The sequence below is a fragment of the Ahaetulla prasina genome, chromosome 2, assembly GCF_028640845.1.
Source record: "Ahaetulla prasina isolate Xishuangbanna chromosome 2, ASM2864084v1, whole genome shotgun sequence".
NCBI classification, from domain to species: Eukaryota; Metazoa; Chordata; class Lepidosauria; order Squamata; family Colubridae; genus Ahaetulla; species Ahaetulla prasina.
Genome location: NC_080540.1, coordinates 11,849,888 through 11,860,753, shown reverse-complemented (window position 1 = coordinate 11,860,753; position 10,866 = coordinate 11,849,888). Strand labels below are relative to the sequence as shown.

Below are 10,866 nucleotides of genomic sequence, written 5' to 3'. Positions count from 1 at the left end.
TCCTGGGTCGAAGCGGCAGCTGGCAGGTGAGTGGAGGGCAGGTGGGAGGAGAGGCCGGGAGCAAGTCGGGCTCTTCGGTTTGCTCCACGTTGTAGTAGCAGAGAAACAACGAGGCTGATCGATTCCGCGTGTTTCTTATGAGGCTGTTGAGTTGTTTGCAAGGGAGGAAGTTCACAGGCAACACCGGGGCTTTAAATCTCGCAGAGGCTTTACCGTTTGAGAATCAGAATAGAGCTGGGAGGGACCTTGGAGGTCTTCTAGTCCAGCCCCCTGCTCAAGCAGGAGATCCTATATACCATGTCAGGCAAGTGACTGTCCAGTCTCTCCTTCAAAGCCTCCAGTGATGAAGGACCCACAACTTCTGAGTCAAAGCTCTTCCACTGGTTAATTGTCCTCACTGTTAGGCAGGTTCTCCTTAATTCCAGGTTGATTCTCTCCTTGGTTAGTTTCCACCCATTGTTTCTACATTTTTCTAGCTTAGGAAGAAGTAGCTTGTGGTCTACCTTGTTGCTGGTCTACTAATTTAGTCACTTTATCAAAGAATGAAATAAGATTTGTTTGGCATGATCTGTTTCTAACAAACCCATGCTGGCTGCTAGTTATAACTTTATTTCTTTCTAGATGTACACAGATTTGTTTTTTGATTGTTTTTTCCAGTATCTTTTCAGGTGTTGATGTTAGACTGATTGGTCTGTTTTTTTGCAGATGGGAACCACATCAGCTCCTTTCCAATCCTCTGGTAGTTCCCCAGTGCTCCAAGATTTTTTAAAGTTATGATACACTGGTTCTGAGATAACATCTGCCAGCTTTGAGACGACTTCCGGTGTCCGGTGGCAACGGACGTCTGGAAGGCTTCTCCTGCCTCCAGTGTCTGAATCCGGCCGCCGCCGAGGCCCTTAGGGGCCAGGTGTTCCGAAAAGGACACCTGCCGTACGGACGGCTCGCCAGGGGTCTCCCAGCCGACATACAGGACTGGGGGGACCGATGCTGGCGCGTCCTAGGCTCGGCGGGGTTCGGAGGCCACAGGCCGCGCATTACTTTGGTCAGTCGCTGTGCCCGTGACACCGGGCTTTGGATTTATAATTGCAGCAGCCTGGTGGTGAACAGGAACGGAGAAGAATTGAGGAATGAAGAAGGAAGGGATATCGGCAACGTGAGTGGAGTACTGGAGTGCGGGGGTTTTTTCTCCCCTGCGACTGGAAGGAGTACGAATCACTTTGGAGAGAGGAGAACTTAAAATAACAAGATTACCGGTTTTGTGGAGCTCTGGAGAAGAGGTGATGGAGAAATTTAGGAGGGAGGGTTTGAGGCCCCTCCTCTGGGGAACAATGGTGGCGTCCAGCTTCCGCCTTCACTATGAGAATCTTGATGACATCACTTCCCTTGACTTCCTGGTTGACTAACTGTACTCTGGACTCGTTGCTCCTGTGAGTGCCCCTGGTGGATCCGGAGGAAATTATAAGGATACTGTGCTTGCCTGAGGATTTTGAAAATTTTTTTAAATGGCAAAAGGTCAGAGACCAACTGCTGGAGAAATGGAGAGAATTCTGGAAAAGTTATCTAATATGGACAAGAAACTGATGAAATAAGAGCAGAAATTGTGACTATCCAAAAGGATTTAAAGGATACTCAACAAGTCTCAGCAGAAAATAAGCAGAAAGTGGAAGGTCTGAGGGTGAGATGCGGGCAGTGCAGAAAAGAGGGGAGACGACAAGCAATGCTGTGCTTGGACTACAGATGGATAAAATGTCTTATTTCCTTAGGTTTCAAAATTTGGAAGAAGTGGACCAAGAAGACTTGAGAGATGTTGTGACTAAACTGTTGGGAGAATTTCTTGGGAGAGGTGTTGATTTTATGAATTGGGATGTGGATCGAGTTTATAGAGTTAATTCACAATATGCACGCACGCATGCAGTTCCTAGAGAGGTTCATGTCAAATTTGTGAAAGAGAGGCGAGATGAAATTCTTAGAAAACATAGGAGTGGGGCACTGACTTATAGGGGCAGGGAGATAGCCATTCTGAGGCAGATTCCCAGACAGGTACGTGAAATGAGAAAGAAATATTACTTTTATCAAGCAAATTGTACCAGAAGGGAGGGCTTCAGATGGCTGATGCCAGAGGGATTGATGATTTTCCGGGAGGGCATTACGAAAAAATTAGTACAATTATGGAGGCTGCGGCCTACGTGGAGGAACACAAAGCCCTCCTGGATTTAGATGACCCAGGAATTGAAGAAGGGGAGGTTATAGACCATGGGGCGGAGGCGGCTGCCGCTGTTGCGGCCCTGGAGTTGGGTCAGGCTGAACCCAGAGTTCTGAGATCCAAAACTAGGAAGTGACAAAGATATTTGGTATTGTGTTGGTTTTCCTTATTTTCTTTCGTATGATATTCTGATTATTCTTGACCCTTCCTTATTGTGTACGTAAGATTGAAACTTAGCTACTTCGTATCACCTGCTTGCCATATGGCTGTTGTATGTGTTTAAAATTTTGAGTAAAATTCTTATCATGTATAAGAAAAATGAAAATTTACCATACCTGATATGTATTTGCATAAATTTTTTTTTGACCAATAAAAACTTTTTATATATAAAAAACATCTGCCAGCTTTTTCAGAACTCTGGGATGTAATCCATCAGGTGATTTATATTCATCAATGTCAGACAGGGATTCTCTTACCATTTTCTTACTTATTTTAATTTTATTTCTAGTCTGTCTTTTACAGTTATATTTTTGGTAGGTTGGGCAATAGTTTCATTTTGTGTGAAGATTTATGCAAAGAATGCTGCTCTACTTTCTCTCTTTGACTTTTGTTGCAAGTCTTTGTTCATTCTGAGCCTTTCTTTCCTGAGTTCATCTTTGCAAATTCGAGCTATCTGCTGATATTCTGCCTCAGTTATGTGTCCAGCTTTCCATTTCTTGTACTTATCCTTTTTGTTTTTCTGTTTATCAGAGAGATCATTATTCAATCATGCTGGTTCCTTCTTGGATTTCTTGTTTTCCTTTTTTAGTGGTATTGTATTGGACTGGGCTGATCATATTTTTCAGTGTTTCCCTTTTTTCTTGAGTTGTTTTCCCTTTCAGGATTTTTATCCATGAAATTTTGCTTAGGGTCTCTCTAAGTTTGTTAAAATCATCTGTTCTAAAGTTTAAAACACCGGTTGGATTATATTCTATTCCTTGTGTTTGCATTCTATTGAATTCCAATAAGATGTGGTCACTTTCACCCAAGGTTCCAGCAGCTTTAACTCCTTCTATCACTTCTTCTCTATTAATAAGAATTAGGTTCAGTATACTTTTTCCTCTAGTTCCCTCCTCTACCTTTTGGATGACAAAGTTGTCAGTCAAATTGGTTAGGACTCTGTTCGATCTCCCATTTGCTGCTGAGATTGTCTCCCAGTTGATATCAGGGTAGTTAAAGTCTCCCATTACTACTGTGATATGTTTCCTACATACATTGTTAATTGATTAGCAAAGAGTTCATATATTTCTTCTGCTTGGTTGGGTGGCCTTTGGTATATTCCTATAGCAATGTCATTTTTCTTTCCTTTTATATTGACCCATATGGATTCTAGGAGGTTTTCATCCTTAGTTTTGCGTATTTCTGAAGAGATGTAGTGATCTTTTATATGTAATGCAACTCCACCTCCTCTTTTGTTAGGTCTGTTTCTTTTGAATGGTTTATATCCCTCTATCAGGACATTCCAGTCATGAGTTTCATTATCAGCAAGTTTCAGTAATGGCAACTATATCATATTGGCCTATACAGTATATCACAGAAGTGGATGATTCTCACATTTTGTAAATATTTAAGTATATCTTTTCATGTGACAACACTGAAGAAATGACACTTGGCTACAATGTAAAGTAGTGAGTATACAGCTTGTATAACAGTGTAAATGTGCTGTCCCCTCAAAATAACGCAACACACAGCCATTAATGTCTAAGCCACTGGCAACAAAAATGAGTACAAACCTAAGTCATTATGTCCAAATGGGGCCCAAAGTGTCAGTATTCTGTGTGGCCACCATTATTTTCCAGCACTGCCTTAAACCTCTTGGGCGTAGAGTTCACCAGAACCTCTCAGGTTGCCACTGGAGTCCTCTTCCACTCCTCCATGATGACATCATGGAGCTGTTGGATGTTAGAGACTTTGTGCACCTCCACCTTCCGTTTCAGGATGCCCCACAGATATTCAATAGGGTTTAGTTCTGGAGACGTGCTTGGTCAGTTCATCATCTTGACCCTCAGCTTCTTTAGCAAGGCAGTGGTTGTCTTGGAGGTGTGTTTGGGGTCGTTATCATGTTGGAATACTGCCCTGCCCAGCCTAGTCTCCAAAGGGAGGCGATCATGCTTTGCTTCAGTATTTCACAGTACATGTTGGCATTCATGGTTCCCTCAATGAATTGTATGCTCCCCAGTGCCGGCAGCATTCATGCAGCCCCAGACCATGCTTCACTGTAGGCAAAACACACTTTTCTTTGTAATCCTCACCTGGTTGCCGCAACACACACACACTTGACACCATCTGAACCAAATAAAGTTCATCTTGGTCTCAGCGGACCACAGGACACGGTTCCAGAAATCCATGTCCTTAGTCTGTTTGTCTGCAGCAAACCGTTTGCGGGCTTTTTTGTGCATCGTCTTTAAAAGAGACTTCCTTCTGGGACAACAGCCCCACAGACCAATTTGCAGCATGCAGCGTGCGGCGTATGGTCTGAGCACTGACAGGCTGACCCTTCACCCTTTCAACCTCTGCAGAAATACTTGCAGCACTCATGCGTCTATTTCCCAAAGCCAACCTCTGGAAATGACGCCGAGCACGGGCATTCCATTTCTTTGCTTGACCATGGTTAGGCCTATTCTGAGTAGAACCTGTCCTGTTAAACCGCTGTATGTTCATACATACATTTTCTACATACATACATATGTAAACAGAGTTAGAATAGAAGAATAGAATAGAATAGAATAGAATTTTATTGGCCAAGTGTGATTGGACACACAAGGAATTTGTCTTGGTGCATATGCTCTCAGTGTACATAAAAGAAAAGATACGTTCATCAAGGTACAACATTTACAACACAATTGATGGTCAATATATCAATATAAATCATAAGGATTGCCAGCAACAAGTTATAGTCATACAGTCATAAGTGGAAAGGGGTGTCTTTCTGTATTTTTTGTGAATGTATGTGTATCCGTGTTCCTATCCTCAGTCTTTCCAAACATCTGTATTATTATAACAATTTGCAGTGCTGACAATCTGTAATTTGCATGAGTCAACATTAGAATGTCATGATTGTGTGAAGATTTGAACTTAATCTTTTATGTCTCATAGTGAATGGCAGTGGTTAATCTAGCATTTTGGCATGTTTGCTTTTTCATTGTTATATATGCCTTTTTCCTTGTTTTCACATCTTGCAACCATATTATAAAGAGTAATTAAAGTATCTCTTTTATGTGAATCTTACAGGCAAAGAGAATGTCAAGAAGAGCCTTCTGGACGACAGAGAAATAGAAGCAGCTTTAAAAAGGAAAGTGAATCTGTATAAACATTATATGTGGAACTCAAGGAAGCATTATATAAAAAAATAAAGGTGGAACATTTCCAGATTCAGAAAAAGAGGAAATATCTAGAAGTCTGTGAGGAGGAAGCACTCATTCCAGACAATAATGCAGGCCTTACCCTGTGAGGAAACAAACAGCTTGAACCATCCAAGAACAGATCAGAAATCAGCGGTGGAAAAGCTCCACAAATATGTATATTGTGGGAAAAGCACAGATTGCAAATCAGAGCTGATTATGCATAAGAGGATCCACACTGGTGAAAAACCATACAAATGCCCCGAATGTGACAAAGTGTTTTGCTACACTTCCCAACTTATTCAGCATAAAAGAACTCATTCTGGAGAAAAGCCCTACCAGTGCCCACAGTGTGCCCAAAAGTTTAGTAAGCATGCCAACCTGGTGATACACCAGAGGACACACACAGGAGAGAAACCATATGAGTGTTTGGATTGTGGGAAATGTTTCAGTAAAAATTACAACCTGGTGATACACCAGAGAACTCACACAGGAGAGAAACCATATGAGTGTTCGGATTGTGAGAAAAGTTTCAATAATAAATCTAACCTTCTGAAACACCAGAGGACTCACACGGGTGAGACACCATATGAGTGTCCAGATTGTGGGAAAAGTTTCAAAAATAATTCTAACCTTGTGATACACCAAAGGACTCACACTGGAGAGAAACCACATGAGTGTTCGGATTGTGGGAAAAGTTTCAAAAATAATTCTAACCTTGTGATACACCAAAGAACTCACACAGGAGAGAAACCATATGAGTGTTTGGATTGTGGGAAAAGTTTCAGTCAGAACTCTAAACTTGTGATACACCGGAGGAGTCACACAGGAGAGAAACCATATGAGTGTTTGGATTGTGGGAAAAGTTTCAGTCAGAACTCTAAACTTGTGATACACCGGAGGAGTCACACAGGAGAGAAACCATATGAGTGTTCGGATTGTGGGAAAAGTTTCAAAAACAATTCTAACCTTTTGATACACTGGAGGAGTCACACAGGAGAGAAACCATATGAATGTCTATATTGTGGGAAAAGTTTCAGTCAGAACTCTTACCTGGTGATACATCAGAGAACTCACACGGGCGAGAAACCATATGAGTGTTCTGATTGTGGGAAAAGTTTCAGTCAGAACTCTTACCTGGTGATACACCAGAGGACTCACACGGGTGAGAAACCATATGAGTGTCCGGATTGTGGGAAAAGTTTCCAGAAGAATTCCAATCTGGTCATACACCAGAAGACTCATACAGGAGAGAAACCATATGAGTGCCCAGATTGTGGGAAAGCTTTCAGTTGCCATTTTTACATGGTGAGACACCAGAGAACTCACACAGGAGAGAAACCATATGAATGTCCAGTTTGTGGGAAAAGTTTCAATCAAAATGGTAACCTTGTGCAACACCAAAGTACTCACACAGGAGAGAAACCATATCAGTGTCCAGATTGTGGGAAAGCTTTCAGTTGGAATTCTGACCTGGTGAAACACCAGAGGACTCACACAGGAGAGAAGCCATATGAGTGTCCAGATTGTGGGAAAAGCTTTAGTCTTAATTCCTACTTGGTTATACACCAGAGAATTCACACTGGGGAGAAGCCATATGAGTGTCCGGATTGTGGGAAAGGTTTCAGTAATAATTCTAACCTTCTGAAACACCAGAGAACTCATACTGGGGAAAAACCATATAAGTGTCCAGATTGTGGGAAAAGTTTCAGTCAGAACGGTAGCCTGGTGATACACCAGAGGACTCACACGGGCAAGAAACCATATCAGTGTCCAGATTGTGGGAAAGGTTTCCAGCAGAACTCTAGCCTGGTGATACACCAGAGGTCTCACACGGGGGAGAAACCATATGAGTGTCTGGACTGTGGGAAAAGTTTCCAGCAGAATTCCAATCTGGTTATACACCAGAGGACTCACACAGGAGAGAAACCATATGGGTGTCCAGACTGTGGGAAAAGTTTTAGCCGAAATTCTGCCCTAGTGACGCACATGAGGACTCACACAGGAGAGAAACCATATGTGTGTCCAGATTGTGGGAAAGGTTTCAGTTGCAATTTTTACCTGGTGAGACACCAGAGAACTCACACAGGAGAGAAACCCTATGAATGTCCAGTTTGTGGGAAAAGTTTCAGTTGGAATTCTGACCTGGTGAGACACCAGAAAACTCACACTGACGAGAAACCATATGAATGTGCAGATTGTGGGAAAAGCTTTAGTCATAATTGCTACTTGATTATACACCAGAGAACTCACACTGGGGAGAAACCATATGAGTGTCTATACTGTGGGAAAAGTTTCAGTCAGAACGGTAGCCTGGTGATACACCAGAGGACTCACACGGGCAAGAAACCATATGAGTGTCCAGATTGTGGGAAAAGTTTCAGTAATTATTCTAACCTTCTGAAACACCAGAGGACTCACACGGGAGAGAAACCATATGAGTGTCTATATTGTGGGAAAAGGTTCAGTCAGAGTTCTAGCCTGGTGATACACCAGAGGATTCACACGGGCAAGAAACCATATGAGTGTCCAGATTGTGGAAAAAGTTTCCAGCAGAATTCCAATCTGGTCATACACCAGAGGACTCACATGGGACAGTAACTGTATGAGTGTCCAGACTGTGGGAAATTTTTTAATCAAAATTCCAACCTGCTATTTACACCAGGGGACTCACACAGGAGATAAACCCTATGAGTGTCGAAACTGGGAAAGTTTTCATTTTGAATTCCCACCTACTGGAATAATAGGGAGCTGACAGAAAAGAGGAGCCCTTTGAATGTCCCAATTGTGGGAAAGCTTTCACAAGTAGGTCTAATCTAATAAATCATGTCAGTTTACACACAGATCAGAAGCCATTCATATGCCCAAACTGTGGTCAGTGTTTCAGTACAAACTCAACAATTATTAAAGATAAGAGGACTCGGAGCAGAAAAACCAACAGCTTTCTGATTGGAAGGAAAGCTTGATGGGATCTTAGAAAACTTTCAAGAGTTCACAAGGATATACTTTGCTTGTTTTCAGTTTGCTGGATTATTTTCAGCAGAGGCAAGTTTATTTAGACTCTAGCTGAATACCTGTGCTTCGCTACGAAACTGTAATGGGGCTTGATAAATTGACACTTAAAACTTGAAAATTAATGAGTTATTACGATCGGCCTCTCTTTTCCCCTTCTCTCCTTCAGTCTTGCCCCATAGAAGCCTATCCTATCCTATCCCCCCCTCTCTCCCTTAGCCTTGCCCCTAAGAAACTTATCGTATCTTATCCCCTTCTCTCTTTCAGTCTTGCCCCACAGAAGCTTGTCCTATCCTATCCCCTCTCTCTTAGCCTTGCCCCACAGAAGCCTGTCCTATCCCCTCTCCCTCAGGTTTGCCCCACAGAAGCCTCCCTTATCCTATCCCCTGCTTGCTGCTGTGAAAGTAAAACTGAAAGTGAAACTCCTCTGCTTGTGTTTTGCATTTGGAACAGCATCAGAGTGTGGAACAGATTTCTTTTCAGGTGGGGAGGGGGAGTAGAACCACTTAGCATCAGAGGGCTGTTTGGAAAGTGAAACAGTATTTGCTGTGTGAGCAAGAAGGCGACAGGTAGGAGCCTGACCTACCTGTCATTAAAACTGCTTGCTGCTGTGAAAGTAAAACTGAAAGTGAAACTCCTCTCCTCTGCTTGTGTTTTGCATTTGGAACAGATTTCAGGTGGGGAGGGGGAATAGAACTCCTTAGCATCAGAGCGTGTTAATTATAATATTGGAAATATACTAATGCTCTGATGGACATTTTGAAAAATCCTTTCTTAGTGAGCACCTAGAAGCCAAGAGGAACATAGGTGGCACATTTCAAGTTTGTAGACTTTACGGTTCTGGAGGTTTTGCAATTATGGTATGAGTTGTTTTCACTTTTATATATATACCTGAGAGACTCAACCGGAAGAAATGCTCAGACACAAGAGGATTTGCTTGCAAAAATCAATGAATTAAGATTTGAAGAAGAATTTTCTGAAAGCATAGTAAGAAATTAAATATAACTATGTATAATTAGAATATTCCTAAAACGTCAAAGCCATTCTTATTGTATCCAATTTGATATATTAAATAAAGCCATTCTTATTGTATTGGAGTCCTGGAAACATAGTGGTTAGAATGTACTATTGCAGAGACAGTAACCATTCCAAGATACTGGTAGTCCTTGACTTACAACCATTCATTTAGTGAACAATCAAAGTTAGAACATCAATGAAAAAACTGACTTATGACCCCTTTTCGTACTTAGGACCATTGCAGCGTCAACATTCACATGCTTAGCAACTGATGGGTGCAATGTCCTGGGGTTATGGGATCCCCTTTTGTGATCTTCTGACAAGGCAATTCAGTGGGATACCCAGATTCACTTAACAACTGTGTTACTAATTTAACAGCTGCAGTGATTCAGTTAACAAATGTGGGACAAAACTCACTTAACTGTCTCATTTAGTAACATAAATTTTGGGCTGTAATGGTCGTAAGTCGAGGACTACCTGTATGCAGGTAACGGGGCATGATTGACCGTAACCAGGGTCTGCAGATCCAGGAACAGCCACAACTGGCTCTCAAGTGAATCAGTAAAAATGTTAGGATGTAGAGAGTATTTTGATCTCCACTGACAGGCAAACCCTCCTAAAATGCAGAAAACTTTAGATCAGCTTCCAGCCTGCAAACTAGTTTGCACCAAGCAGCCTGGGAATTCTCAAGGCTGAAATCTTAGTACTCTGGAAATTGGGAAGGCTGCTCTAGTGAGCAGAGAGCATAATAGACAGAGAGGATGGTAGTATCTCCTATCTAAATGTCATTGGAAACAACGCAGGAGACACTTCCAAGCTTTCTCCCGTATTATTCTATCAATAAGATGAAGATGGCAGGCGGTATATCATTTAGGGGCTGCTCCACAAAACAAGAACTTTATGAACTTTTAGGAGCCAGGAAGCACCCAATAAATCCGATGAAGCTAGAGCTCGGACGATCTAGCTATTGCTGGCTGGTGCTCTATGGTTAGGCAATAAGCGCGAAAATACAGTAGGAAGCGCCTGTAGCTGAACGGAAAGGAATTGAGACCATAGAGTCGCAGATGGCTAGAGAGACTATGGAAAGGCGAAGCCCCGAGAAACCTCGTCTTCCGGCTTCCTGATGGAGTCCGGCGGTGGCTGTTGTAGTTTTTCCTGGGTCGAAGCGGCAGCTGGCAGGTGAGTGGAGGGCAGGTGGGAGGAGAGGCCGGGAGCAAGTCGGGCTCTTCGGTTTGCTCCACGTTGTAGTAGCAG

General features: G+C 42.5%; 1 pseudogene; it reads left to right on the top strand.

Annotated features, from left to right (window-relative positions):
- Positions 1-10,866, top strand: part of LOC131192522 (zinc finger protein 850-like) — a 51,688-nt pseudogene that overhangs the window by 21,777 nt on the left and 19,045 nt on the right.